General features: G+C 42.0%; 1 long non-coding RNA gene across 1 annotated transcript; it reads right to left on the reverse strand.

Annotated features, from left to right (window-relative positions):
• Positions 1–1785: 1785 nt before the first annotated feature.
• On the reverse strand, positions 1786–23702 carry LOC122652890. The gene is made up of 3 exons (XR_006331665.1): positions 23560–23702; positions 13364–13368; positions 1786–1797 (listed from the first exon to the last, which is right to left on the reverse strand). It is a non-coding gene; the product is annotated as an uncharacterized LOC122652890 (long non-coding RNA).
• Between the last annotated feature and the right edge of the window lie 2843 nt (positions 23703–26545).

A 26545-nucleotide genomic window follows, 5' to 3' on the forward strand; every position in this document is an offset into this window, starting at 1 on the left:
CTAGTAGTTGAGACCAATTTGTTTGTGGCAAGGCAAGGCATGAAAGTGGAAGTGAATGAAAAAAAGAAAAAGAAAAAAAATAAGGAATAGAAAAGAAAGTGGAATTCCTTGGGACTAGACAGGGCACTGTGCCTCATGAAGCAGGGTGACTTGATCGAAATTCCTTGGAAGGAAACTCAAAAAAAAAAACTCTTGCATCAATGTCTCAATGTCTTATGGATATATGCAAAAAGCGAAGCTACCAAATATTTGGGTGTCTGGTGTATGCTCCACCATGTCATTCAGAGAACAATAGTGGAGTAGAAATAGAGTTTGTGGTTGAGAAAGAAAAAAACTTTTGCCTTAATGCCTGAAAAAAAAAAAAAAGGTATGGTCAACAATACTCAATGCCTAAGTCTTTGGTTCCATCGATGCTATGGGGGGTTTACTTGAAGGTGAGTAGTGTTCAGAAAATATGAGGAGATCCCTTGAACTTGATGCATGCTTGTTACTTGAATTGATGTGGGGTGATAAAATTCAAGTGTGGGGGAACCTTTGGCTCCTTGATCTTTAGTTGAACACTTTTTGGGATTATGGGCACTGTCCTACTTATGCCATGATTAAAATTTGCAGCATTCATTTATAATTGAATTTTGGGTGTATATTCACTGCAAACACCCACGAGACAAAACTCATCCACTAGGGGTAACCTAGGGGTTTAAAGGCTTGTTGCACATGCTAAGTGCAATCGTGATTCCTACGAAAGTGAGTTAGGATTTTTTGCATTCTAGGTTAGTTTTTCTTTTGTTTACTTGAGGACAAGTAACATTCAAGTGTGGGGGAATCTGATGAGCACATTTATGTGTGAAATCTTAAGGCATAAAACATATATTTTACCACATTGGACAGAGTTACTCGGTGCTTTCTTGTGCTTTTCAGGTTTTAGGTGAATTCTTGTGAAAATGGAGGAGATGATGCTAAGGAAATGTTTTTAAGCTGTTTAGAGGTGTTAATGGCTTGGATGCGTAGCCCATCGAGTCAGCTTCGTAACGGTTCAAACGGCACTTGATTCCGAGTTGAAACGAAGAAGTTGCGGCCGTTTCCATAACGAAGTGCGAAAATGGTCTGTAGGGGTTTATTTGTAATTATTGACAGTCGGACAGGGACAAAATGAAGCAAAAGTTCAGATGCTAGGGGTCTTAACGAAATAACCAGAAGTTATATTTCTTGTATCCGAAAGATTCCATTAGGAGGGCTCTGGACAGTCCAACTTCAACTTGAGATATCTTGGGCTCCCGAACTCCAAATTGGACGAAATTTGGGTCTATTTTGGGTGATTTTTCGTAAGGAACACAATGGTGAGGCCTATATAAGCACCCCATGCTCCACGTTTTCTGAAGGACAGAATGGATATTTTATTTATTCTTGAAGGAATCGTAGTCATCACCCTTACTCTCTCTCTGCTCCAACTTCTCAAGGGCACTTCTGAAATTTTACTTGGGATAGATTTATTTTGAAAGATATTCTCTCACCTATGGAAAGTTGAAAAATCAAAGATGCTTTGATTTTATTGCTTAGAGAAGATATCTACAAAGAAAAGAAAGCACTTGTTAGAATTGGAAGTTTACTTTTCTAGAAATAGAAGGTCTATGTAAACAATCTTCTCTTCTTCTTCTTTCTATTTTTTTCTTTTTTCTTAGGATTCAAGGCATTGTAAAAGAGGAAGGAGAAGAGAATATTCTCTTTTCTTAGGGAATATTTCTCCTACACTTCCCTCTTCTCTCTTCTCCTCTCTTCCTCTTATAAATACCCCTTACCCTCTGGGTTGTAAGGAGTAAGGAGTTTTAGTTAAGTTTTTAGTTAGTTTCTAGTTCGATTTTAATTCAGTTTTTTAGTGTAATTTTTATTTCATTCACTTAGTGAGATTTTCTCTTCTTTTCCTATTTTTGGCTTAAGTTCTTAGTTTTGATTTCAATTTCTTAGTTTTGATTTCATAAGTCTAGTTTAATGATTGTAATAGTTTTAGTTTAAAGCTTCCTAGTCTAAGTTCCTATGTTGATGACAAGACATGGAGATTTAGAAGAGGAAGCCATGGTGAGTTTATTCTAGTATTCAAGCACATCAAGGTATCTCATTCTCTAAACCCTTAATCTCATTCTCCCTTTCCTCTATCTCTCTCTATCTTCTTCTTCTTCTCCCTCTATTTCTTTTATTTTTTTATATGGTTGTGGTATGTGGATGCACTTTTATTCCCTTATTTCTTTTTATGTGATTATGAAGTGTGGCTGCGCTTTTGTTATTCTTTTCAATTCGCTTTAGTTTGATAGGTTAGATGCTCATGTGTTAGGACGCCAATTTAATCCCTTAATTTTGTTAGATGCTTATGAGTTAGGATGCATTAATTTTCATTAGTTTAATTAGTTTAATTTAACACTTTAATTTGGTTCACTTTGCATTACTTTTAAGTTAATTAAATAGAGTGGCGTATATCTCCTCGTGTTCGACCCGTAGCTACGATTGACCCGTACGCTTGCGGTATTATTTTAACTCAAACAATGCATATTGTATCTTTTATTGAATCTAAAAGTCTTTCAAGAATTTTAGAAACTATTTGTCAAGTTTGTCATGCCTAGTTGAATTACTTGAATTATTTCTAGGTATTGGTTGGGATAAAATTCTCAAATGCTCAATACTTTAGGTCAACTCTCAAAGGCATGTCTAATTCATTATATGCCCCAAATTTTTTGTCAAACTTGCCCCTGACTGGTTGGAATTGTGATTGAAGGATAGGAACCTTGACATGGCATCCAAGCACACCCAGTGATTGAATTTAATGGAGAACCCCCAAGGATGTCCTCCTACATACCTGCAAGAAGATGGATTGCAGACCCCTACAGTTGCACTGCCCACAGCATAATATACTGCTTGGACTCCAGGTACTCTGTCACCTCTCCATGAATGTGGGTCCCACACCTAAAATTAGGTGCAAAAGGCCTTGAATGACTTGTGGGTGCAAGGCCCCAACCCTGGGTCAAACCCTTGTGCAAGCCCAAAGAGAAACAGCCTTGCTGAAATCTCTAGGCGATGCACTGGGCGATGCAGACATCACCCAGAGACATCGCCCAGAGTGGAAAAATACATTATTTTATTAAACAAATGTGTGGGGACCACCCATATTAGACATGGATACCCTCCATAGGTTGAAGGGAGTCTGGGGGACCACCTCATACCCTTGGATCCCTGTGGACCCCACCTGAGTGCCCAGAATGGCTGAGAATCAGTTTAAAACACATCCTCAAAAGGGACCCAGGCAGCCAAGCAGGCTTCAGTATGAGGCTGGCCTATAAATAGGGGACCCCAGCCTCATTTTAGAAGTTCCTAACACTATTGAAACCTTAGGGGAGAAAGAAGAGAGAAAAGAGAGAAAAGAGAAGGAGAAGAAAGGGAAGGGCTCACCTTGCATCCAAGCTTTGCCCCTGTAGCCTACTAGACCTGCTACAAGGTAAAAAGACCCTGCCTTCATACTACTATGCTGCTATTCTCTACTCATCTCCTTAAATCTCTGATGTTTGGTAGCCTTTCTAGCTATTGGCAGCCCAGAACAGCTGGGGGTTGCCATGAACCATCTCAAATCCAACATGCAAGCATGATGCATGAAGGATCTGAGCTTTTTGATCATGTTTTGATGGCTATTACTTACCTGAGACCTAAACCCAAGCTGTGCCAGACTGCACTGCACTATTACACCAAGAACAGGTAGTCTGGGCTCAGATCTGTGTGCCCTGGATGGATGCAGCCTAACCATGAGTTGCAATAGCCTTAGATTACTGTATTATATGTGAAACACCCCTTGCATGCAGCCAAATCCATGGTCTACAGCTGAAGATATACTAGGTTACTATTTACTGGGCTGTCTGGGCAGCTCCTGGTAGCCAAGTGGTGGGCCCAGGTAAAAATCCATGGGGTCCAGTGCAAAGTACACCCCAGGGGGTCCATGATGACCTAACATGCATAGGGGGATGATTAAGGCACTGCCCATGGTGCAGATCCTAGGAATTGGATCCTGTTCACATGTTAAGCAGCCCAGATGTTAAGCAGCCTCTGGGCGATGCACTGGGTGATGCAGACATCACCTAGAGAATAAAAAGTGATAGTTTTGCTAATATGTTGTGGGGACCTCCACCCATGGATTGTAAATAGTGTAGGGAGGTGGTAAATGACCAAAATACCCCTCCTCACATCTGTCCATAAGGATGGATACCTTGGGTACCCAAGTGGGCCCACAGGGCTTGAAAACCTTGTCTGTGTTGGTCCTGCAGCACTGCTGAATTGGGATCAGTGTTGTGAGGCTGTTATGACCTAGAACCATGTACTACAGGTATAAATGACCATTCTGCCCCTAGGCCACAATCTATGGATTATGCACCGGGACTTAGGCCTAAGGCCCAGTGCAAGGCCCAGAGAATTCCAAGTGATGTCCAATTGTGCCCCGAGTCAACCCAGTGAGCCTAGATCAACCCTAGGACATCCAAAAATAGTTTGGAATATTAAATGACATATTTCTGATTTATACTTAGGGTTTGATCCCGCGCTCAGGGCCTACTGCCAGATTGTAGCCGAAACTGAAACTACAACTGAATTCCTAGAACTAGACCCAGGTGAGTGAAATGTTATCATGTATGTACGTGTAACAATATTCTTATGCCGGCAATTAAATTCTTTAATTATAATGCTGTGTTACTTGATCAATTACAAATTCACAATTATTACACATCGTGTGATTGTTGATCAACTTTGTTTGAATATATCACGATGATTGTGATTGATACTAGATGCCGTAGTCGGATTGGAAATGAGGCCTGTGGTAGCCTGTAGAATGGGATACGATTGATACCGCCTGAGTCATACGATGCCATATAGACATGGGGTTAGAGTTTCATCACCCGTGCTACGCACCCTTGCCAACAGGGGTTAAGGTGTTGGATGCCTGTGAGGACTACCGTAAAACCTCGGGCGTTTACGTCAGGAAGCCTCGGCAATATGCTGGGATGCTTTGAGGTAAAAGCTGGGAAGCCTCAAGCAACATGCTTGGGAAGCACTGAATGGTGAATCATGGCTATATGCCAAATAAAGTTTTTCCTCGATCTACATGTCTGGAAGCACCGAAATGGTGAATTTGATATTAAGTCGGTTACCTCAAGAGTTAATCACAGCGGGCTGGTCGGGCTGACATTGGTGAACGAATGCGGGAGCTGACTGGTCCTCTTCGACAACTCAATGGGTGTATCTTGGGACGAGGTAACCAAGCCCGCACCAGAGATACATATATTGGGGATTGCAGTAGTACTAACCTGCCTTAGCTGTATTGATAGGTGGCTAATAAATAATCTGGACTTGCATATTATGTAGGATCATGTGGAATGTGGTTACATATGCATGCATGATGATATGTTTTACTCACGGGCTCAGTGGGGGTCACATTCTGTTGTATATGTTTTTCTATAGATGATTCTGCAGGTAGATGCCGTTGTGGCATGGAGGCTCATTACCAGGAGGAGAACCCTTATGATTATGATGATATTTGTATGGACCCCGACGGAGGTCGTGCCGATAGTGTGAGCGTTCTCAGTGGTTATTGATGAAGATCAGTGAGGGGCGCTATTGATGCTTTTGTTTTGGGGACTCCATTTTGATTTTTGTTAGGAGTTTATCACCATGTTTGTTTCTGTTTTAGTTTCTTCTTTTCTTTTTGGGGTTGAGTTGTCTCGCCTTATATATAGTTACTTTTACCTCAGCTTATGTATATGTCAGTTCTTACTGTTTTATTTGTGAGTGTAAGGGGGAATAGAACAAATCTTACTTATGTATATGTATCACAATCATTTCCCGTATCGCTATGCACTTCTTTCTATTTTTATTTTTTTTTTATAATTGTAGATTATCTGTTGTACTCTGACCTTACTTGTGGTAATATTATGGATGTGTGAGTCCATAAATGTATTAACTGCTTCTTGATCCATGGGATTTGGCGGATTGCCGTTATGCAATTTGGGTCACCTACCTAATCCTCCCAGGGGGTGGTTTGGGGTGTGACAGAGCTTGGTATCAAAGCGTGAGGCTCTTTCTACATTCACAAGTTGTAGAATAGGTATAATAAGTTACCAATAATAAAACGTATCTTAAAGTAAAAGCTACAAGGGAGGTAGATGTAATTAAAAGGTAAATTTTATAATTACATTAACATGAAGATAACTGTGGCTGAGCCACTACAAGAAGTTTGACTGAAAGTACTACTTTCAAATTTATATGAGCTGATAAAAAAAAAATACATACATCACTGACAAAAAAAAAAAAAAAGAGAAAAAAAAAAAACTACATAACCATAAATAAAAAAAAAAAAAGAGAGACAAAGTCAGAGCTACATCATGTCAAGTCAGTCTAAATGTATGAAAGCAGGCTGGAATGCTACTCTGGCGGAGGTAAGTCACCTTGTGGAGGCAGAGACTGGAGTGAGTCGACGTGATAGAATGTGTCCCAAAAGTCAGGCGTTGCTCCACTGATCCCACTCTGCTCTCAAGGGACGAGAAGCCTCGATCCATCCTCGTAGACAACTCGATGAGCTGGGTGCTGAGGCCCTGAAATTGCGACATCATCTGAGACCACCCAGGGGACTCTGGTACCTGTGAGCTGGTGGCATGGGTCACCTCATATGGGGCCAAATCAGAAAATTGTGCTCCAACCCCCTCAAAGTCGCCCTCCTCACCCTGCACATCACCCTACACATCTCCCTGCTCCTCGCCCTGCTCCTCTTGAAGACCCTCCTCTAGATCACTCCCTGGCTCCCCTGGTACCTTCATTTTCAGGATCGAGGTCTTGTTGATGGGTCTAGACCTATCCCTCTCCATATACTTGCCGCCCAAGGGAACCTCAAAATGTCTGAAGACCAAAGTGAGGAACTTCCCATATGGAAGGTTCCCATCAGAAGGGTTTTGAGTGTGATACAACATGACCTGAAGTAGTAGATACGGGAGGTTTATAACTGGACCCCCCTTGCCCGCACCCAGTAGGCAATAAGTATTGTAGGCTCTCAGCATAGAAATATTGCCTCTATTCCTGCCCTTCGGGTAAATGCTATACGAAATGCATCTACTAATGACCCGGGCACTGGGCTTATAGGCAGCCTCAGATTTAGGAGTCCCCTCTGAACCGGTCAATGCCTTGAAGACCCTCCTCCTGGTCTCCAAGGAAAACATGTCTGAAATATCTATCCTGGGCTTATAGTAGCACCTCTCGCCTATGTTAGGCAGCCCCAGGATCCCTGCTACGGTGGCAGTGGTAAGTCTAATGTCCACCCCCTTAACTCTGCTCTCTAACCCGAATTTCTGTGCCCCAGATGGCACTAGATTACAGTAAAAATAATAAACCAAGTTAGGGTAACATGGCTCGGTAGGTGATTACATAGGAGCCCAACCTAGGATATTGAACCTAGTATATAAGTTGTACTGGTGAAAGTCATCCACCTGTACAATCCTCCCATTCACAATCTTGAGGGACCTAAATTTGTCCCAATCCCTAGAATGCTCATACCTAGAAAATAGGAACCGATCAAAATCTGGCTCCTCTGATGAAGAATCCTCTCTCGATGAGGTGTGTGGCGCAGAGGAAGATGAGGAATGCTCGCTCTCGGACCATAGCCTCTTGCGTGCTACGGATTTCCTTGTTGTTCTATGACTAGTAGACATGGGGCTACAAAACGGAAAGAATAGAAATAGTTAGGGCAAGAAAATTAGTAAAACCCTAGCCAAAACAAGCAAGACATGGAAAATGACCTAAAATAAAGAGAAAAGTCAAAGAATCTTACCCAAGATCACATAGGATCACAGGGGACCCGTGAAAATGGGTGGATTTGGTGTGGAAGAGGTTACACTAGGCACCAAAGCTTTGCCCTAGGTGTTTAGGAAGCTTTAGAGAGAAAATGAAATGAAATGGGTCACTCTCAGACTGTTATAGCTGGGCCCCGATTCTCTGGGTGATAGCACTGGGTGATGCATCTAACACCCAGAGAATGGAATTTTTGCTGTCTCTGCAGGAAAATATGTGAACTTGTGAGATTTGCTTAGAAATGACTTATTAAACATAAAAATATAACTATTGCAAGTATAAGATTATAAATAAAATAATGAAATAATAATAAAATTTAAATAAAAAATAATTTAATTAATAATACATCTATGACTAGGCAAGGTAATGTTGTGGGCTGTCACAGGATAATGGGAAACACAGAGATTTTAGGAAATTCCTTTCCTTGTCTAGGATGTATGATAACAAATAAATATGCCTATAGCTATACGTAAGTAGTGTGTACATAAATATTTAATGTTACATGCCTGATACTGTGCATGTATGAACCAAGTGGAGTGATGTTATGCAAACTTGAACATAGATACTAGGTATGTTGTAATATGTATTTATGAGATTTTAGGGGATGTAGGTCTTACCATACCCACAACCTAGGTCAACTAGGAATAAAAGAAAAAAATTCAATAGGTTGTCTAGTCAAGTTGAACCCCTAGATGCTAAGATGCCTCGAGCCAACCCATTTATTTTCTACTGCTCATAAGTTATTCCTGTAGCCATGTACTTAATTCTTTTAATTAAGTATCTATAGTGACTTGAGACTTAGAACCTCTGCATGGCAGGACCTTACTACTTCATTTAAGCCAGGAGATCCCAGCAACATGCGATACATTAGGCAACTGAGGAGAAGACTGATCAGGATACGTGTGGTACAATCCCATGCCGGGAACCAATTAGTAGTTTACTTAGCTCTTGCGGACGGCAGTGGACCTGTGGAACGAGCCATTTACCTATCCCTAGCAGATGAGGTTAGAGGTGATATAGCCGACCTTTACGTGTAGAATATTATCACTAGTTGGCAGTTACAGAGACTTGCCTGTTAGACTCAGGTACATAATTAAAAGATTTTTGTTAAAAAATTTAAAATTTATTATTTAGTGTCATGAATAGCAGAACATTGCATAAAATACCCTTGAACAGAACACAAATAAAAGTACGAACTGAATGAATAAGCCAATAAGACACACCTTACTGGAATGACTACATGAATTCACTGGAACTGTGGAATAGGTATGTGCATGTATTAACTAGGAATTATTTGTTGGCCTCGATAAGGAGTGTTGGATTATTGAACATGTTGTTCTTTTCAGAAAAGCAACCATGGTCAACACAAGAAGTTCTCGAGGTGGTCTCGAGGAAAACACCCGCGCGTTATACCGGAGGTTGAACTGCCGAATGGAACTGAGGCCTAAAGTTCTGAAGCATTGACTGCTTCATCAGGAGCACCAGCGGCTGCTCAAGCCACTGTTGCAGTACCTCAGTCGAGTATAGCAGCCAATGAGGTGAATGCCTTCATAACTACCATGATGCAGACCATGCAGCAACAATAGGAACTACTGGGCCAAATGTCTACGCAATTTACGGCTATGATGCATAAACGTGCGGCACCACCTCCACCACCCAACCGGCCTGTACTTTTTCCACCACCTGTGCCTCAACACTTAGCGGAAAACTCTACCGTCAAGGTGATGGAGAGATTTAAGAAACTCCAACCACCCGTGTTTTCCAAGTTCAATTCTGAGGCCATGCAGCCAGAACGGCGGATTAGTGCCTTAGAGAAGGCATTTGATGTGCTTGAGTGTTCGGATGCGCAAAAGTTGATATGTGCTGGTTATTAGCTATAGAATGAGGCAGAAGCCTGGTGGAAGGCTACTAAGCTAAATCTTGAAGCCGCTCATCCGAATCCCACATGGGAGCAATTTAAGGAAGTCTTCTTCAAAAACTACTTCCCAGAGAATTTTAGGGATAGGAAAGAAGCTGAGTTCTCTCTTCTGGTACAAGGAACCAAATCAGTGCTGGACTATCAACAACGATTTGAAGATCTGTTCCATTTTGCTCCAGAGCACCTGAAAGGGGAAGCCAGCAAGACGAAGAAGTTTGAGAAGGGACTTAAACCTGAGATCGGGTTAGTTCTATCAATAATGGACATTCGGGAATATGCTCAGATGGTCGATAAGGCGAAGACTATGGAGGATAGATTGAAGGAGAACGAAAAAGAAAAGGCTACGACGTCGCCCGGGTTGGGCAAAAGGCCAAGTAATTTCCAGACTTTTGGTTGGCCAAACAAGGTTTTTCAAGGAACCAATTCAAGTCCCAATTCGACTCCGTACCGTAAGCCAAATGTGGGTCAGAACCCTTTTTGTCCCACTTTCAATCATCCTGCTCAACCGGCTACAAGTCAAGTGACAACAGCAGCTTCGTCAGCTCGACCGGCCACAAGCCAAGGGAGCCAAGCGTCAACACCAACTGCTCCACCATATAAGTGTTATGTGTGCAATAAAGAAGGGCACATGGCCAGAGAATGTAAGCAGCGTGGATACAATAATAACTCACCAAATCAGCCCTACGCTAGACCTTTTCAGCCACAAGACAATCGGGTGCGAGGAAAGGTGTTCGCATTAACTAATGAAGAAGCTAAGGCGAACCCCGACGTAATGATAGGTAAGTCCACTGAATATTACTAAGTTATAGGGAATAACCGGTGTATACATGTAACCTAAACTATGTACAAACCCTAAGTACCCTGAGTGTCTCAACCATCCCTGCACGAGTACTATTCGACTCAGGCGCATCCCACTCGTTTGTTTCCACTACCTTTGCGAGTAGGATGGAAGATCAACCGAGAGACATTGGGCACGATTTGGTAGTCAGCACACCGACTGGTAGTGCCGTGAGCTTAAAGGAAGTCTACGACCCCTATCAGGTGGAAATTTGTGGGAGAAACTTGACCACACGGCACATAAAGATCAATATGAAGGACTTTGACGTAATATTAGGCATGGATTGGCTATCTACCTATGGAGCAAATGTTATGTGTGCGGAAAAGAAGATAGTATTCAAGTTGGAGGATGGGTCAGTTTTCACCTATCAAAGTGAACCCAAGAGGAAACCCAGAAGGATAACCCTATCTGCCCTCCAGGCGCGAAAGTTGCTGGATGAAGGATGTTAAGGCTTTCTAGCCACGGTGATAGACACTGAGGCAAAGATAAAGCCCTTAGAGGAACTTGACATCATTAGAGAATTTCTTGATGTTTTTCCAGAAGATCTGACTCAGCTATCGCCTGATCATGAGACAGAGTTCGCAATTGATCTAATTCCGGGTGCAGCACCGGTATCCAAGGCACCATACCGCATGGCACCTATCGAATTGAAGGAATTACAGGTCCAACTACAAGACCTACTAAAGAAAGGTTTTATACGACCCAGCGTGTCTCCCTGGGGAGCACCCGTGCTATTTGTTAAGAAAAATGTTGGTAGTATGCGGCTGTGTATCGACTACCGCGAGCTAAATAAGCTGACCATCAAGAATCGATACCCATTGCCGTGCATTGACGACCTATTTGACCAGCTACAAAGAGCAAGAGTCTTCTCCAAGATTGATCTTAGGTCCGAATATCATCAATTGAAGATCAAGAGCGGAGATATTCACAAGACAGCATTTAGAACTCGATACAGACATTATGAATTTCTGGTCTTATTGTTCGGGTTAACCAACGTCTCGACAACGTTCATGGACATGATGAATAGAGTATTCCATGACGTGTTGGACAAGTTCATCATCGTATTTATTGATGATATTCTGGTGTACTCCAAGAGTGAAGAAGAGCATGCTCAACACCTTACCTTCGTGTTGCAGCGACTGCGGGAATGCCTGCTTTATGCCAAGTTCAGCAAATGTGAATTTTGGCTTCACCAAATTGGATTCCTGGGACACATCGTCACCAAGGATGACATTAAAGTGGACCCAGACAAAGTGAAGGCAGTTCTCGAGTGGGAGACTCCGAAGAATGCCACTGAGATCCGAAGTTTCTTAGGTTTGGCAGGCTATTACCACCGATTCATTGAAAATTTCTCGTGCAACTCGCCACCTATGACAAAGCTAACAAAGAAGGGCACCAAGTTTGAATGGAACGAGGCATGCGAGAAAAGTTTTCAAGAGTTAAGGAACCGGTTGGTGACGGCTCCAGTTTTGACCATCCTGGATGGCACTGGAGGAATGGTGGTATACACTGACGCATCCAGAATGGGATTGGGTGGCGTCTTAATGCAGAAGGGTAAAGTGGTCGCCTATGCCTCAAGACAACTGAAGGAACACGAAAAGAACTACCCCACTCATGACTTAGAATTGGCGCCCGCATGATAGCTTAGTCTATCTAGACGTTAAAGATATCGGCGACATTTACATAGAAGAATAGCAAACCGGTGCGAAAAAGTACTAGTCTATAAAAAAAAAAAAAAAAAAAAAAAAAAAAAAAAAAACCCCCACCAACCTGGTGGATTGGGATGAAGGAGACCATAGCAATATACGTGTCCAAATGCCTCACTTGCCAACAAATTAAAGCAGAGAGACACCGACCGTATGGATTGTTACAGCCGCTCCCTATACCTGAATGGAAGTGGAAAAGGATTACCATGGATTTTGTGACAAATCTACCCAACACCAGGAAGGAAATGAATGCAATTTGGGTGATTGTAGACGGACTGACGTAGGCAGCTCACTTCATACCAATCAAGATAAGTTATTCAATGGAGAAGCTTGCCCAACTATATATTAAAAATATAGTCCGCTTACACGGCGTGCCTGTCAGTATTGTATCTAATAGGGATCCTCGATTTACCTCAAGGTTTTGGAGAAGTTTACAAAAGGCACTGGTATCTCAATTAAATCTAAGTACGGCCTTCCATCCACAGATGGACGGGCAATCCGAAAGAACTATCCAGACTCTGGAAGACATGCTCAGAGCCTATGTCTTGGAAATGAACGATAGTTGAGATGTCCACATACCTTTGGTGGAATTTGCATACAACACTAGTCACCACTCCACTGTTGGCATGGCACCATTTGAAGCTCTCTATGGTCGGAAGTGCCGGACCCCGTTATATTGGAACGAGGTTAGAGAATGGAAATATCTCGGGCCAGAGATGATACAAGCAACCTGTGACAAGGTAGATATCATTAGAGAGAAAGTCAAAGCGTCTCAATCAAGGCAGAGGAGTTATGCTGATAATCGAAGAAAGGATATTGAATTTAATGTCAGATAAAAGGTATTCCTCCGGGTATCTCCAACAAAGGGATTGCTACGTTTTAACAGGAAGGGCAAGCTGAGCCCAAGATTCATTGGTCCTTATGAAATTCTCAACAAAGTGGGACCCATAGCATACCGACTGGCATTACCACCATCTTTGTAAGGCGTCCATGATGTTTTCCATGTGTCGATGCTAAGAAAATATATCAACAACCCAACACATGTACTATCAACTGAACCTGAATAGTTGGACATGGATATGACCTATGAAGAACAGCCTACGGAGATATTGGATAGGAAGGACTATAATCTTCGTAACCGCACGGTCGCCTTTGTAAAGGTTCGATGGGGAAACAATCCCATAGAAGAGGCTTCGTGGGAACGTGAGGAAGAGATGAAAGAAAAGTATCCCCAACTCTTCGAACTACAAGGTAAGCAAATTTTGAGGATGAAATTTTTGTAAGGTTGGGAGAAATGTCAAACCTGCCCCTCATTGGCTGGAATTGTGATTGAAGGACAGGAACCCTTAACATGGCATCCAAGCACACTGTGGAGTATCACCCCAGTGATTGAATTTAATGGAGAACCCCCAAGGATGTCCTCCTACGTACCTATCAGAAGATGGATTACAAACCCCTGCAGTTGCACTGGCCACAGCATCATGTACTGCTTGGACTCTAGGTACTCTCTCTCCTCATCATGAATGTGGGTCTCACACCTAAAAATAGGTGCAAAAGGCCTTAAATGACTTGTGGGTGTAAGGCCCCAACCCTGGGTCAAACCCCTGTTCAAGCCCAAAGAGAAACAGCCTTGCTAAAATCTTTGGGCGATGCAGACATCACCCAGAGTGGAAAAATACATTATTTTATTAAACAGACGTGTGGGGACCACCCATATTGGACATGGGCACCCTTCATAGGTTGAAGGGAGTCTGGGGAACCACCTCATACCCTTGGATCCCTATGGACCCCACCTGAGTGCCAAGAATGGCTGAGAATCAATTTAAAAACACATTCTCAAAAGGGACCCAGGCGGCCAAACAAGCCTCAGTATGAGGCTGGCCTATAAATAGGGGACCCCAGCCTCAATTTAGAGGTTCCTAGCACTATTGAAACCGTAGGGGAGAAAGAAGAGAGAAATGAGAGAAAAGAGAGAAAAGAGAAGGAGAAGAAGAGAGAAAGGAAGGAGAAGAAAGGGAAGAGCTCACCTTGCATCCAAGCTCTGCCCCTATAACCAACCAAACCTGCTACAAGGTAAAAAGACCCTGCCCTTCATACTGCTATACTGTTGTTCTCTACTCATCTCCTTAAATCTTTGATGTTTTGGTATCCTTTCTGGCTATTGGCAGCTCAGAACAGCTGGGGGCTGCCATGAACCATCTAAGATCCAACATGCAAGCATGATGCATGAAGGATCTGAGCTTTTTGATCATGTTTTGATGGTTGTTACTTACCTAAGACTAAAACCCAAGCTGTGCCAGACTGCACTGCACTATTACACCAAGAACAGGCAGTCTGGGCTCAGATTTGTGTGCCCTGCCTGCATGCAGCCTAACCATGAGTTGCAACAGCCTTAGATTACTGTATTACATGTGAAGCAATCCTTGCATGCAGCCAAATCCATGGTCTGCAGTTGAAGCTATACTGGGTTACTATTTACTGGGCTGTTTGGGCAGCTCTTGGCAGCCAAGTGGTGGGCCCAGGTAAAAATCCATGGGGTCCAATGCAAAGTACACCCCGGGGGGTCCATGATGACCTAACATGCACGAGGGGATGATTAAGGCACTGCCCATGGTGCAGATCCTAGGAATTGGAGCATGTTCACGTGTTAAGCAGGCTCTAAGCGATGCAGACATCACCCAGAGAATAAAAAGTGACAGTTTTATTGATCTACTTTGGGGACCTCCACCTATGGACTGTAAAAAAATATAGGGAGGTGGTAAATGACCAAAATAACCCTCCTCATATCTGCCCATAAGGATGGATACCTTGGGTACCCAAGTGGGCCCTGCAGGGCTTTGAAACCCTGTCTGTGTTGGTCCTGCAGCACTGCTGAATTGGGATCAGTGTTGTGAGGCTGTTATGATCTAGAACCATGTACTGCAGGTGTAAATGACCATTCTGCCTCTAGGCCACAATCTCAAGATGATGCACCGGAATTAGGCCTAAGGCCCAGTGCAAGGCCCAGAGAATTCCAAGTGATGTCCAATTGTGCACCGAGTCAACCCAGTGAGCCTAGATCAACCCTAGGACATCCAAAAATAGTTTGGAATATTAAATAACATATTTTTTTATTTATACTTAGGGTTTGATCCCGCGCTCGAGGCCTATTGCCAGACTGCAGCCGAAACTGAAACTAGAACTTAATTCCTAGAACCAGACCCAGGTGAGTGAAATGTTATCGTGTATGTACGTGTAACAATATTCTTATGCTGGCAATTAAATTCTTTAATTATAATGTTGTGTTACTTGATCAATTACAAATTCACAATTATTACACATCGTGTGACTGTTGATCAACTCTGTTTGAATATATCATGATGATTGTGATTGATAAACTATATGTCGTAGTTGGCTTAGAAATGAGGCCTGTGGTAGCCCATAGAATGGGATACGATTAACACCGCCTGACCCATACAATGCCATATAGACATGGGGTTAGAGTTTCATCACCCGTGCTACGCACCCTTACCAACATGGGTTAAGGTGTTGGATGCCTGTGAGGACTACCGTAAAACTTCGGGCATTTACGCCGGGAAGCCTCGACAATATGCTGAGATGCCTCGAGCTATAAGCTGGGAAGCACCGAATGGTGAATCATGGCTATATGCCAAATAAATTTTATCCTCGATCTACATGTCGAGAAGCGCCAAAATAGTGAATTTGATATTAAGTCGGTTACCTCACGGGTTAATCACAAAGGGCTAGTCGGGCTGACCTTGGTGAACGAATGCGAGAGCTGATTGGTCCTCTTTGGCAACTCAATAGGTGTATCGCGGGAAGGGGTAACCAAGCCCGCACCAGGGATACATGTATTGGGGATTGTAGTAGCACTAACCTTCCTTAGCTGTAGTGATAGGTGGCTAATAAATAATCTGGACTTGCATATCATGTAGGATCATGTGGAATGTGGTTACATATGCATGCATGATGATATGTTTTACTCAAGGGCTCAGTGGGGCTCACACTCTGTTGTATATGTTTTTCTATAGATGATTTTGCAGGTGGATGCTGCTGTGGCATGGAGGCTCATTACGAGGAGGAGAGCCCTTGTGATTATGATGATATTGGTATGGACCCCATCGGAGGTCGTGTCGATGGTGCGAGCGTTCTCAGTGGTTATTGATGAAGACCAATGAGGGGCGCTCTTGATGCTTTTGTTTTAGGGACTCCATTTTGAGTTTTGTTAGGAGTTTATCCCCGTGTTTGTTTTTGTTTTAGTTTCTTCTTTTCTTTTTGGGGTTGAGTTGTCTCACCCTGTATATAATTACTTTTACCTCAGCTTATGTATATGTCAGTTCTTACTGTTCTACTTGTGGGTGTAAGGGGGAATGGAACAAATCTTACTTATGTATATGTATCACAATCATTTCCCGGTATCGCTACGCTTTCTCTTTCTTTTTTTTATAATTGTAGATTATCTGCTGCACTCTGACCTTACTTGTGGTAATGTTATGGATGTGTGAGTCCGTGAATGTATTAACTACTTCTAGATCCGTGGGATTTGGCGGATTGCCGCTATGCAATTCGGGTCACCTACCTAATCCTCCTAGGGGGTGGTTTGGTTTTCATAGAAAATATTTTCACTCAAGCATATTTCCTTGTTCATGTGGTTGTCTATATTGGATTTGAAACTCATCCTTTCCCCTTTTCCTCTATGATAAATAATTCCTTGTCTCTTGTTGGGGTCTTTCATTCAATCACTTACTTGTTTGGTATTAATTGGGGATGCAAAGTAGCCAAAAGCATAGGTTGTTCATATTAATCTCATCCCTTCATACTTATGCTATAGGGTTTTCATATGGATTTTGTATACATATATAACTCTTGTCTCTTTTCCCCAAGTTAACCATATTTCCAATGGTAATCATGTCTTATTTTCTCATTGTATAACCTTCTCATCCAACAATTTCCATACCACATAGGCATTTGCATTTATAATTATACTCGCCAATCATATTTTATTTATTTCAATTTGGCTCACTATTGTTGTCTTTTGAGTGGTGTCTTTTGTGTAGGAATTACCCATGGCTCCTAAAAGGAAAAGGGAGTTAGCCATAGTGTCAGCCCCTCCTATAGCCTATAATGTGGGGAGGTTCATATCAGGAGAGACCGAGGGAATCTTCTGGGAGCACCTTCATGATAGGAAAATCTTGATGGAGAGGGACATGGTGGTGGAGGAATTGCTTACCTTCAAGGTGGGTACCAGATTCGGCAGACTGAAATGGAATAGCATGTTGACTCATCCAGACTTTTATTACCCTACACTAGTCAGGGAGTTTTACTCAAATTTGGTGTTGGTCAAGGAGGATGAGGAGGGCGTCAAATTAACCTCTTTTGTGAAGGGGGTCACAATTGCATTCAATGAGGTGGAGCTGGGGATTCTTTTAGATATTTCTGCAGAGGGAGACAGGGTCTTTTATGCACCTGGTAGTGACCCCAACAGGTGTTTGTCCCCAGCAGACAATCAGAAATTGTTCAGGGCACTCACCAACAATAAGTCTAATGGAAATGAAGATCTTTCAAGGTTCCCTCCTTCTCAACGGGTTCTCACCTTCATAGCCAAGACCAACTTTGCTCCCTCCAAAGGACACAACAATCAACCTCCCTTGATGGCAGCAGCACTGGCATACTCCCTGTACACTGACCCAGTATATATGTGTCCCATATGTGATTATTCAGCACATGGCCCATGCAGTGGCAAATCCTCGCCACAAAAACACTTTGCCATATGGTAGACTACTCACTCAGATCTTTCTGTATTTTGGGATAGACCTTGATCATGAACCCAAAGAAATAAGCTCTGAGGGGCCTTTTGGGTTTAATGGCATATAGAGGATGGGGTTGTACTACAACTATGACAGTTCCAGGGAGCAGGTCAGATATGGGGAGGGTGGAGGGCCCAAAGAGATCGATGAGGAGGATGATGACATTGAGTTCATAGGATCTGGACCTTTTGCTGCAGGGACTTCTAGTGCTTGAGAGGGAGGTGGGAGTGATGTTCTGTTAGCCATTAGGCAGATGAACCTGAGAATGATAGAAGGTTTTGAAGATGTCAAGAAGCAATTCGCTTCTCAGGGTCAGCATCTCGAGAGCATGGAGAATGAATTGAACGACATTAACACCTTTCTCGGCCATGGTGGTGGCGATGGCACAGCGGATTAGCCCACTTCTCTCCCAGAAATTTGAAGTTGTTTTAAATCAGACTTTTCTTCACTTATCTTAAGCTGGATGTTGTTGAAACTTTTTCTTTTAGGTTTCTTTGTTTTCTTGCTTTTCTCTTCTTTTTTTTTTCTTTTTTTTTTTTGTTTTATCAGTTAGTTTGGGAACTCTTGGTAGTGAAATTGTATCTTTTTGGTTGAGAAGGAAGGAATCATGTATGTTGAGTTGGGAAGGACACAATTGCCTTTAAGGAAGAACTTGAAACAATTTGGTGGCTAGATTTGGTTTTACATATATATATATATATTTTTTTTTTCCCTCATTTGGATTATTGTTGATAATTATGGGTTATTATATTTGATTGACTATTTAACACTCACTTAGGACCCAACAAAACATTAACACAGTTATCACTTAACAGCCTATGTTTCAAGTTCTAAACTCCATGTTTGCCTATTATCTTGTAGGTTCTCAATTTCACCACAATCAGTCTTCTCTTATGTCTGCATACACTTATTTATGCTCTTGAGGTTTTTAATTTAAAACCTAATTGTGGAGAGTAAATCAAGAGATTACGCTGACTGTAGTCGGTGCAAAACATCATTGCTCTGATACCACTCTGTCACGCCCCCATCCCGATGAAAGATATTTTACAATAAAGAGAGTGACTGGGACAACAGGTGTCATTCCAATACCTACCAAGATCACAAATACAGTGTCCCGAGCCATAGTCCACCCTGTTATCAAGTCATGATAACATCAGGGAACGTATCCAATGGAATAAATCGTTCCAAATACAGAGTTAGTGGAAGCAAAATTCATTTAAATCATGTGAATATAGAGCATCGGATCTCTAATGGTAAGACATAATACAATTTTAATATCTTGTAACCATTCATTTCTCTCTTTATAATTAAACATAAAGTTTATACATGAATGAAGATGAATATAGAAATAAATGAATAAATCATGCCACTAGGGCACCATCCTTGGGTGTTTATCGACATCCAAGTCCCAGCCACTGGGTCCACTTGATTCGCATCCATAGGTGCGCATCAAGAGATTACCTGTATATCAACTAAAAAGGGATTGCGCAACGGGGTTAGCTCCACAAGCTAGTGAGAGAGCAAAGGGGAATGTACATATACACAAACACGTAATTTCAAGCAATTCATGATGCATGCTAATGTTAGATTCATTTTTCACCTAGCACACAAATTCTAAGTCAAGTGTATGCTACTGTGATAACTCGGGAGACACTGAGGGTCACTTAACTTATCGCCCCAGTGAAACCTCAGTTATCACGAGGGAGCCTATGCCGGTAGAAGCCATCAGACCACCCAGTGGCAGACCCCGATAGCCATCACTACCCTTGACCTGGCCTCTCTCCCCCACAGGCAACAGGTGCTCAGACTATCTAACATATAAACCCCTATTGGCAAGGGTCGTAGCATAAGGGAGCAAGAATCCTAGCCATAGATATACTACATGCAAGTCCTATCGTCCCGAGAGGTATTCTGGGTGTATTAATGTTCCATTCCATCTAGTACCCGGGTACCAGCACGGGATTACATATACATATCAGAATGGCAATTAACAATTTTTATAATTAAAATTGGGGTTCTGGTACCGGTACACCTGGCACCGTAACCTAATACAATAGTGAGAACAATATCACATCACATTCATAGCAGTTCACATTTGAGATAAATAATGCAATGCGCACAATGCTTATATTTGATACAATAGCATGGTAATGATTGCTTAATATATATATATTCAAGCCCAAACAAATCACCCAAAACCCCCTCACTAAACTCGGGTGTCACCCGACGTGGTTGACATGAATCTCACCGGTGCATCAGCTATCCATCGAGTTGGGTAGCCTAAGAATACAAAAGCAAACGTCAAAAGGTGTATAGAGGGGTCCCATGTTAGGCCCCCAAAGTTAAAATTAAGTTTCAACCAAGACAGCACGGACAGACTCACGGACGGAAAGAACATGGTGAGTCTGTCCCTGACTCCGTTCTGGCCAAAAGGTCAAAACATGAGGGACGGATCCACGGACGAAACTTCTACTTGGATCCATTCCTGCATTCGTCCGAATTCTGAGACATACCCGAGAGCGAGCGGAACCACGGACGGAAGCGCCTTTTGAATCCGTCCCTGCATCCGTTCGATCCCTAAGACATTCCTGAGAGGGAATGGACCCACGGACGGAGGCAATAGAGTAAACCCGTTCCTTCATCCGTTTGTATCCAGTCGCTGGGATTACACTAGACAGATTGATGGACGGAACCATGACGGTGACTCTGTTCGTGTGTCCATTGAAATTCTTTTCTAAGATTTTTTTAGGGTTTTCCCTCCAGCTTGGAACCTGGAGTTCACATGGCACTCAGGGTCATGGAGGGGATGTCCTAGGCCTCCCTAGGGTCACTAGAACCTAGGCTTACCTCATGGATCCAAGACTATATAAGGGTTTAGCTCCATTTGGTCCAAAGGTAGGGTTTTGGCGGTTTAAATCAAGGGATCAACAACAATGGCTGTAAGGCAGCTTATAGAAGCCTCCAATAGGGTTTGGTCATTACCATTAGAGCTCCATTTAAGGGCTGAGCTTCACCTTGAGTCCCAAATGGAACCCTGGGTTAGCTCAAGCTCAAGGAATCTACTTCAATCATGGGAATGGAAAAGAGGGATGTACCAAGAGTTAGGGCTTACCTTAGTGAGTGGAACTCCAATCCCAGCCCTAGCCAGCCTTGAAGATCCACCTCCTCTTCCTCCTTCTCTTCCTTTTCTTCCTTCTTTTCTTCTCCTTCTTCCCTTTTTCTTCTTGTCTTTAAACCTTGATCGAGCAACAGAAGGGCAGGTAGGGCAGCCAACCTCTTTGGCATGCCTTCCATCTTCTTCCCTTCCCCTCTCATTCCTCTTCCTACTTCTTCTTCTTCTTCTTCCTTGTCTCTTCTCCTCCACAGTTTGGCTTGGAGGGGGAGAGATAGGAGAATATGAGGCTTATGCCTTATCTTTTAAAGACAAGAAGAAGCCTTAGGGCCTGTTTGCCTAAGTGTCTTTAAGACACAAGATAGTCCTTTGGGTTTAAATGGGCTTTAAGGCTTGTTTGGCCAAGGTCACCTCCTAATTAGTCTATTAGTTAGGACATGTTTGGGTCTACCCTAAGTCCTATAAGGCATATTAGTCTTTAAGGTTTGTTTGGTTCAAGCTAGAATAGAAGAACTCATTATTTATTTAAATTAAGTCTTGTGGGCCCACTTTCATGGCCCAAATAACCAATTAATGATAAGGGTGGGAGTCCATATTGTTTGAAGGTCTAGTTATGGTGTCTGGGACACGGGGATGTGGGTCCCACAGGAAAATAAATCAAAAGGACAAGTAACAGCACAGGCGGATCCACGAGCGGAACCAGACGAGTGAGTTCGTTCATGACTCCGTTGCTACTGTCAGGGCCCAAACCTCAAGGAAAGTTGCAGGGCTTTGACCGGTACTCCCAGGACTTCAAGGGGACACTTATAATAGTAATTTAAGTTCAAGGTCATAGGTGTTGACCATTGCCACCGTGGCATTACCCATTGGTAAAAGTTTAATTTGACCCGGGGTATTAGGATATATTTCGGGTGCGGGTGTAACACCTACTCTTTGGGATATGGTGGTGAGGCTGTTTTGCCTATCAATCTACAAATCCTGTCTCTAAGAGTTCTTCTTGATGCAAAACTCTCAGAAGGAGAATGGGTGCAGACTAGGTATGATGAACTCAATTTGTTGGACAAAAGAAGAGTGAAAGCAATGGACAGCTTGAAGAAGTATCAGGAAAAGGTAGTCAGATCATTCAACAAAGGAGTCCGTCGTCATCATTTTGAGGTAGGGGGTTTAATTCTCAGAGAACAAAGGCCCCTATACAAGATCCTAGAGGCAAATTCGACCAAAATAGAGTGGTCCATTTACTGTCAAAGATTTTTCAGGAAATGTTGTTTGATTTGCGGATCTAGGCGACAAGGAGCTGTTTAGTTTGGTTAATATGGACCAACTAAAGAAATGTTTTGTGTAGAGGTACACTACAATAGTTTGGAACTATGTTTGACCTGATCCCTCTCAAGGGGTACGTAGGCAACTCATTTAAATCGAGTGCGGTCTCATCTTTTCTTTTCTTTGCTCTTCTCCTCTTTGGCTTAAGGGGGCACTTCTACAAAAAAAAAAAAAGAGGGTAATTTACACATACCACCCCTGAGGTTTGACGAAAGGATATTTTTACCCCCCAGTTTTGAAAAATTTTGGGTACCCCCCTGAGGTTTGCAAATGGCAACAAATAAGCCCATTCTGTCAGTTCATGACTAACAGTGTTAAAAACATGGGATGAAATGACAAAATTACCCTTGAAAAAAAAAAAAAAACCTGGAACTACTCATCTTCCCCAAAAAAACGTGCAACTCACATCTCTCGATCCTCAAGCAAACCTACCCTGAAACCAATCAAATTGGATGGTAACCGTAATGGGTTAGTTGAATCAACTGTTACACTATCAACCTCTTCTTTTTTTGGTTTTAATTTGTTCTTCTTTTCTGGGTTTTTGCTTGATTTTTATCTATCAATCACAAATTCTGGATTCTTGATTTTTTATTCTGATTCTCTTCCAGTAGTCAATAATGGAAGAAAATGATACCCGAGCTTGTTCGATCTAATATGATTGGGTTTCCCTGGGTTCATACTTAACAGGCCTGATCCTTTCCTACCTTCCGAAACGATCCATTGTTAGAGCTAGCGCAGTCTACAAGCTCTGGCACTCCATCATCACCTACCCATCATTCTCCGCCCGCGTCTCCTTAGATAAGAAGCCCTGCTTCAACAGACAAGCATAACCAGATTCCATAAAACCCAAAAAATTTGACTCATTAGAAAAGAAATTTCAACACCTTGAAAAAAACACAGTTTCTTCCAAAGGGGAAAGAAATGAAAACCATCATACCATTTTTTCCCTTTAAAAAAAACTAAAAATTGATTACAAAAGTAGAAATGGGATGTGATACCTTCAATTTCCGAATGATAGATTCCTACTCCAAACCAGGACATGTAATTATTCATAGGGGTGAGATCATAGACATTCAGGTACACCTAGGTCTCATTATTCCCATCACTACTTCCAGAAGCTACGTTAGGAGTGTTCGTGTTTTAGGTTACGATTGATCTTCAAAACAGGGGTTGATTTGGGTGGTGGAACCCTTGGATTAGGATTACCTATATGGATACTGCCTCCAATTAGGATCTCAGGTCAAAACCAAAGAGCAGCAAGGAGTTTAATCACTTCCTTCTCAACCTGGTATTATCAACAGTACCACAAACAGTAGCTGAGTAGAAGCAGAAGAAGAGAAGAAGAAGTAGAAATCAGAGGAGGGAAGAGATGCAAGCAAGGATCATGGCAACTATTGGTTAACCTAACAAAATTTCATTCCAAAAACTCTCAAATCTAATTTGTCCAACGCTTATCTGCATCATTTGGTTTCCTAACTAGAGCAGGACTCTCCAATATCTCAAATTATTAGTCTCAGATTTCTGATTTTGCTGAGATATTCTACTTACATGATCGACCAATCAACCAGAGTTTTATGCATAATTGAATTGTTTGGGTTGAGTTTTTAAACATCTCTCTTTGAAACCCTAATTTAGGGTAGAAGCAGAAGTGGAATGGGGAGGAAGACGAGTTGCAGGTGAGCTAAGGGTTCAGATTTGGGGTTTTTCCCTAATTTGAAACCCTAAATTGCCAAGGGCAATTCCGTTAGTTCAAATCTAAATTTTAACATTGTTAGTCATGAACTGACGGAATGGGCTTATTTGTTACCATTTGCAAACCTCAGGGGGGTACGCAGAATTTTCCAAAACTGTAGGGTAAAAATATCCTTTCGACAAACTCAAGTGATGGTCAAGGTATCATCATCAGTTCTGCCAGTTGGCATCAAGTTTCTTTTCAAAAAACTTTCCTTGTTAGTTTATGTTGTCGTCATCAATTCTACTAGATGGCACCAGGTTTCTTTTCAAGAATCATTCTTATTCAATTTTTTTTTTTAAAGATGTCATCCTCCCTTAGATGTTAGGAGTTGGGTTACATTCATGGAATTTTCTCAAAAAAAAATCCTTGCTAAGACCCATGGTGGATCAGAGCTCTTGTAGTAGCTACGGTTTTGCGTTGCAGAAGCATCAATAGCAAGAAAGAGAACTTTTGGTGTTTAATTTTGGATTTTCGGCCAAGACCCAAGTGCAGACCTTGAATTTTGTCACCCCTTAGGAATGATGATCGAAGTCGTAACTCGTATGGTGACTGAATGGCAAGAATTACCAAATTACCCCTACCCCACTTTTTGTAACCAAATTATCCCAAGTAGAGCCTAAACCCCTGGGATAAGCCTTATTTAACCATTTTAAGTCCACATGTGAAATTTCACTCCAAACTGGCAACTTTTACAAAAATGACCGTTTTGCCCTTGACAAGGGTTCTTGGTATCCGGACCTCCCAATTAGGCCCGAAACACTTTGGATGACCTTTTTAGTCATATTAAGTTTCCACGTTGAGTTTCGACCAAATCGGATAACTTTTATCAAAATGACTATTTTGTCAGTAGTATGGTTCTTAGTATTTGAGCCACACGCTGTGAGCCAAAATCATTTGGATGACCTTATTTGGTCATATAGTGCTTGCATGTGAAATTTCATGTAATTCTGGTATCATTTGGACCTTGATCGGTGTGAAACACCATTTTTGTGCTTTTCTCAGTACCTGTGCCATTTTGTAGCAAAATCCAACTACATTAGCCATATGGATGGAAATTATGTGTTGCGATCTTCGCATCGATATGTGGTGTATAAAAAAAGGCCATCAACATCAAAGGATATTGATGTTTGAATGTGGACCCTTAAAATGGAATAAAAATAATAAAAAAGAGTTGTCTTACCCGTGTCAAACCGGGTTGACCCGACCCGTCCTGACCTAGCCAAGCTAGGCCCATCGGCAGCCTAGGCTTATCGGTTGGCTACAAAGCCGAGGCCCATCGGCAGCCTTCAAGACCCAAGGCCCGCGTGCATTGCCCATGGCCCTACACCTGGCTACAGCCCACCAACGTGCCATGGGTACAGGTCAAGCCTGCAAGCCTCAACTCCCTTTCTTATCAACCTCCATTGAATGCCCAGGGTTCATTCAGTCATTTTGTCAAACATTTGTTTTGCCTATAAATAGGCTGTGTTTTGGAAAGGTAAGAGACCCAGACAAATTCATGAAAAATTACCTTCATAACATTTACACTCTCTTCTTTCAATCCATATTCTGATCATCCCTAGATTATCCTCCAATATCCATAGACAATTCCCTAAATACCCCTTCTTCACAACTCTTGCCATTTGGAACATGCATTCTTGGAATGGCTCTCGGAGATTTTCAACGACGGGAGATTACCAACAACGGGAGATTACCAACGACGGTTTACGGCCAAACAAGGTTACCAATACTGAGTCCAGACATTTCCACGCTACAAGGGTATTTTTCCTTATTTTTAATTATTTTTATCCATTTTCTTTGATTTTCTTAGATAAAATAAGTTGTTTTGAATTAAAAATATCTTCAAAAATAGTATAAGAGTGATAAAGTTCTCAAAATATTAGGGAAGATGTTTCACACTGTTTTTTATGTCCATTAATTTTCCTATGCTTTGGGACATTTTTGCCCTTATGAATATTTTGGGGTTTTGCAAGAGTGGGGCCCATAAAATAAGATTTGGGATTAGCCACTGACATGGGCATGAAGAGCATGTTTAGCTTAGTATATAAATGCTCTGTTTTGGTCCGATTAGGGTTTGTAATATTTATTTTGTATTTTCTTTGTCCTAATCACTGTTTTTACATTCTAGAGAGCATGAAAAATGAAAGAAATGCAAGAAAATCATAAAAAAATTACAGAGTGTTCTTTATAATATGCTTAAATTTTTAGAGTCAGCATCCACTATCTTTCATGCTTAAATTATTTTGTAT

This window comes from Telopea speciosissima, chromosome 2 (assembly GCF_018873765.1).
Source record: "Telopea speciosissima isolate NSW1024214 ecotype Mountain lineage chromosome 2, Tspe_v1, whole genome shotgun sequence".
Classification (NCBI taxonomy): domain Eukaryota; kingdom Viridiplantae; phylum Streptophyta; class Magnoliopsida; order Proteales; family Proteaceae; genus Telopea; species Telopea speciosissima.